Here is a 5,596-nt window from a genome sequence, read left to right as displayed (position 1 = left end):
ATATGTTTCTTTAGTCTTGAATTATTCATGGTTTAGGAAAGAAGAAACACTGCACATTAAATGCCTTTGATACAGTTACTTATTCTTATAAAGACATTTGGTTTTGGGTCTTCTCCGTGCGTGACTGTAAAATTCATCGTTATGCAGATGATACTGTTTTTTACTGTCGCCACTTCTCTGAAATCACTCTCCTTTACTCTTTTCTTTTTCTACATTTGATTAATTTCTCTACTACACATTTTATCTTCACCTGTTCTTGTGCAATCTGCACTATGTGAATAAGGTTTATTAGTGGTAGTAGTCATGGCAATAGATTTATTACATTTATTCGTAGGTTGATCTCAGACAAATAATGCAACAAGAATTAAAGACCTTATACATTTTATTTCACTCAAGGCGCTTAAATACTTAAGCACATTAATTTCTAGTACAACTTTATAATTAATATTTCCACCATTATAAACATTAGTATTAATTATTTCCCACCAGAACAACACTTCCTCAAGAAACCACTTTTCAAAAACTGTTAGAATTGAATTTAAAAGTAGTTTTATTTGTCTGTGGGAATTTAAAAGCACCTAAATCCTCAAAATCACCATCAGATTATTTTACAACTTTTCAGGAGATTTGGCCTCGTTCTGGCCTCAATTAATTTTACACTGTTTACATATTGTAGGTTTTAAGTTTCCAGTATTTCTCCAACTGTAAATCTTTGAATATATATTTAACTTCCATAGACATTAAGCTGCATGAAACATTATTAATCTGAATTCTCATTTTTTCACCAGAATAACAGCACATTAAGAAAACACAGAGGAACTGAATTAACTCTGACTTCACATGTAATCTGTTCTCATTTTATTTCTTTTTCATATAAGGCTTAATGAGTTGCACAACAGATTAACTTTATCACTGTGTGTTAGCAGTATCCCAGCACTAACAAACAGGATTTAAGAAACGAAAAACCAAAACGTTGCAGTTTCAAGCTTTGAATTGACCAAAAACATCATTTAAGACACATTTTCAAACTTTTCCAGGACGTCCTGTTGCAGACCTCCTGTGTAAACGTGAATCCTTTTTCTAAAATCTACCTTTTGTATCTGTGAATACAGACGACTTGCTGCTGCTCTGCCTCACAGCAGCTCGTCATCTCCTCGCAACCAAACTGATCCGTCAAGTTTAAACTTTAAAACATGAAGAACCGACTCCAAAACTAACAGACCCTGAAAAACTCATTAATTAACATTCTTTTAACAAGAATAAAAGAGTGTGTCCTTACCATTTGCAGTGACGGTGAGTCTGATGGCCTCTCCAAATATAAATGCACAGTGTTACGGCCTCGTACAAAAACCTCAGAGCTGTCAATCATCCTCAGAACAGCTGGAAAAAGGTCAAAATCCACGTCCATGGAGTCAGAGCGAGCTGTGAACCACCGAGGAACGAGCACACACAGCTGGACTTGTGTTTCTGCCTGTTCACAGTGAAAATACAGAAGACTTCAGCAGCACATGCAGCAGCAGAGCAGAGACATGAAGCTCAGTAAAGTGAAGAAATGTGACTGTGTTCAGGTAGAAAAGCAGCAGCTGAGGACTCACCTGTCACACTCTCTTTGTTTCTCTGTGTTTAGTTGATTCTGGAAGTTTCCAGACTTTAAACAGACGCTTCAGAGGAGACTGGAGGTTTTTGTTCTGCTCTGTGTGGAGTTTCAGTCACTGTGGAGTCCACCCCAACACGGTGAAAAAACCTCGTACAAAAACCTCACACATCTGCAGGAGGAAACAACGACGCTCTGCTGCCACAGGAACAAAAACTTCTGCTCTTCGTCCTCAAAATGAGGAGAATTTCCTGATAAAATGAGATTTTTCTCACATTAAATAAAGTTATTGTGACGTTAAAATAACACATTTCTGTGTATTACTGCATGATGAATTATTGTAACTTTGTGTGTTTGCCATTATAAAGACATACTGTCACTAAAACATCCAAGTTGAAGAAACAGTTTGTTTGAATGACTCAATTATTTAATCTCTTCATCTGGTTATAAAAGACACAATGTTATCACATGGTACCATGAAGAGAACTAGAATCCCCCCCTCCGCCACTCAGACGAGTTTCAGGTCACATCTGTTTGTCCAGAGTCCAGAGAGAAAATATAAAATATGAACCATTTGTTTGAAATTTTGTCATAATTGCTGCGAAGCCTTGAGTAATGGCTAAAAAGTGTTTTCTGAGGGCACACTGACCTTGACCTTTGACCTTTGATCACAAAAGTGTAATCAGTTCATCCTTGAGTCCAAGTGAATGTTTGTGCCAAATTCGAAGAATTTCCCTCGATGTGTTATTGAGATATCGTGTTTATCTGGAACGTACTCTGACTGTCGACGGCGCAGAGGAATAAAAATAAAGGTTTTCTATCCACTGAAACGACAGAGGGCTTTTAATTTGAAACAGTTACATGAAGTATTGAGTTTGGAGTAACGACGGTATGATCAATTCTACAAATAAGACAGAGGGAATTAGAAATAAAGAGCTGACACCTTCTGCAGGTGAGACAAATAAAGACCAGAGGTCTGCACTGAAGCTTGATCTCAGGTTATCGAGATAACCTCAGGTTTCACTATGGGTTTGCAGTCCTATGGCGGTGGTTCTCTTGTTACCAGGTAAATCACCATGGTAACTGATACTGAACACCTCACCTGCTCCGGATCAAAACCTGTCAACAGCCAAACTACTGACCAATCAGATCACTGAAAACACTGAGTCATGATTCCTACAGGATCCTGACGGGGACAAAAGAGTTAAAATAAAGTTATCAGTAATAACGATCAGTAGATATTTGTATTGATCAGTGGAATCGTTTTGCTGACAGTGATGAAGCTTTGCAGCAGAAAACATGAAGGAGCTCGTACCTGGACAGGTTAACCCAGGTGATAACCAGCTTCATTGTAAAGGTGATCAGGACAATGTCAGGTTCAGTTAAACCAGATAACTAACAGTTATCCTGGGTTTGTTGAACCTGCTTCGTAGTTCAGGTCTTACAGGAAATACAGTAGTTGAAAACTGTTGTGGATCAGCTGCAAACGCCTCCTGATGATGTAATAGAAAGTGTTTTCAAAGAGCAACGGCCAATGGGAACAGTCCAACGCTCGGCCGACCAATGGTGTAACTTCATCACTCACTCAGTCAGTCAGTCAAAGTATCATTAGTCATTTGATAATTGGAAGGGCCAAACTAATTTATATGTGTACATTTGGGAAACTTCACAAACGTTGTGCATCATTTTTGGGACATTCCTTTACAAACCTAGAAATTACATTTATATACAATTAACCAGCAAAGAAACCTAAAGAAAAACGTTGGTAGGAAATGTAAGTTAACGTAAGGATCTGTTGTTAGTTCACGTACAAATAAGTTGATGCTGAACCTATCAGCAAAATCTTAACAGACAACGTACAGAGGCAGAAAAAGTTAGTGAACCTTTGGATTTGTCCTTTACATCATCTTTACTTCATTTCTGTGTTTGTCCTAAAATCTGATCAGATCTTCATCTAAGTTACAATATTGAACAAACTCCATTTATTGTAGCTTGAAAACATGATTCAAACACTGACGGTGGAGCTGAAACAGTGTGTGAACCTCGGCTAATGACATGAACAGATGCTACTGGAGTCAGGAGGTTAGAGACACTCTGACTTATAAACATCAGCTGATGTGAACCAGGCCTCACAACAAAGATCTCAGAGACTGAGGATGAAGAAGAGTTCAGATCTTCATCAGTCCACAGTCAAACAGACTGAGACGACTCCAGCAGATCAACACAGATGATCAGTAACAAAGAAGCTCAGAGTCACAGCTGATGGTTTAAAGGAATCATTGGAGCTGGTTTTCAATCAGCCCAAAAGGTCACGTCACTCCACAACTCATCGACCTCCACTGTCGACCAGCTCCGCCTCCTGAATCAGATTCTAAGGCTGCCTTCAGAGAGACTTGTGGGTCTGCCTCTAATGAATGTGGTCTGTCCTCACCATCCCTGCACACGAGACCATCTCAGTCCAGACTGTTGTGGTCTGGTCTGGTTTATGTCTCTTTGGATAGAAGCGTCTGATAAATGATTAATGGTAAATGTAAATGTAAAAAACGTCGGTGTGATCTTTGATTCAGAGCTTCACCTTGAATCTCATGTTGGGCTTGTATCTAAATCTAATCCTAATCTGCAGGAGTGGACTTGGTCTGTTCTGATGTTTAGGTAGAGCTACGTGTCAAAGAACCATCCACATGAACGGCACGACCCAAGGTTTCCCAGCAGAACATCAAACCATCACACTGCCTCCACCGGCTCCCCTTCTTCCCATAGTGCACCTGGTGCCATCTCTTCTGCAGGTAAGAGATGCACACGCATCCAGCCGTCCAATGATGTAAAAGAAAACGATTCATCAGACCAGGCCACCTTCTGCCATTGGCCCGTGGTCTAGTTCTGATGGCTCACGTATCCATTGTAGGCGCTGTCGGCAGTGGACAGGGGTCAGGGGTCACTCGGACCGGTCCGTACGCAACGAGCTGCGAGGCAGTGTGTTGTGACTCCTTTCTATCAGAACCAGCGTGAACTTCTCCAGCAGGTTGTACAACAGTAGCTCTTCTGTGGGATCGGACAACACGGGCGATCCTTCGCTCTCGACGCACATCAATGAGCCTGTCATGTACTAACCACTGAAGGCCGGGAACAGCCAACAAGACCACAGGTTTGAGATGCTCTGACACCGTCGTCTTGTCAAAGTCCCTCAGATCCTTACGCTGTTCATTCTGCTGCTTCCAACACATCAACTCCCAGGACTCAATGGTCACTTGCTGCCTGATATGTCCCGCCCACTTCACCTGTCCGAGGTCATGGTGTTCTGGCTGATCGGTGCATGTCTCACAAGCTTAAACTATATGAACCAGTCCGGCTCCTCAGGTCTGTTGGACGTTGTGAAGTGCAGGACTCAAACCTGCGGTGTGGCAGCTTTTAGTTTTAATTCTCCAAGCTGATGGAACAGTCTCCATGACGACCTGAGAGCAGCGTAAACTCCAACGTATCTTCAGCTTTTAATCAATCTATCGTGGCTCTATCGTGGCTCTCTAGCCCGTGGAAAAGCAAACTGGTTCTTAGAAGGTTCACGAGTTGAACCAGTTACGACTCCAGCACCGTCCAGAACCAGCACTAGGTTCATCTGGGTGGAAAAGGGGCGTCAGAGAACTGTATCTGGACCTGGAGAGGTGAAAACTGATAAATGTGTGGACCACCGAGAGCTGCTGTTCTTTGTGCAGGACTCGGGGGGCGGGGGGGCCGTCCTCTGAGGCCGGGGGCCCTGAACTGGGCTCAGCTGCTCTGTACGAGGAGGTCTTAGACCTGGATCACGGCGCAGAGGTTTTTGTACAGGCGTCAGGCCGACTTCAGTCACTGTGAGCGTATCCAGACACGGTGAAAAACAGTCGTACAAAAACTGTTGAACTGTTTCTCTATGGAGACGCTGAGCAGCAGCTGAACGTGGCTTGAGGTTTTCTCCCATCAACCCCCTGTGGCTTCTTTGAAGAGAGGGGGGTCGGGGGGGGGGGCCTT

General features: G+C 42.3%; 1 protein-coding gene across 1 annotated transcript in view; it reads right to left on the bottom strand.

The window, feature by feature from the left end:
- The window catches only part of LOC147818204 (uncharacterized), a 3,947-nt gene extending 2,055 nt beyond the window's left edge, over window positions 1–1,892 (bottom strand). Inside the window, exons 1-2 of the mRNA XM_087178219.1 lie at window positions 1,596–1,892; window positions 1,280–1,471 (exon numbers count right to left, since the gene is read on the bottom strand). The gene's annotated coding sequence lies outside the window, so the exon portion shown is untranslated. The remainder of the gene's footprint in view (window positions 1–1,279; window positions 1,472–1,595) is intronic.
- Window positions 1,893–5,596: the final 3,704 nt, after the last annotated feature.

Source organism: Seriola lalandi, unplaced genomic scaffold, assembly GCF_002814215.2.
Source record: "Seriola lalandi dorsalis isolate HSWRI2012SDOR001 ecotype SW California unplaced genomic scaffold, Sedor1 jcf7180002054679, whole genome shotgun sequence".
Lineage (NCBI taxonomy): Eukaryota > Metazoa > Chordata > Actinopteri > Carangiformes > Carangidae > Seriola > Seriola lalandi.
This window is presented reverse-complemented; position numbering and strand designations above follow the sequence as displayed.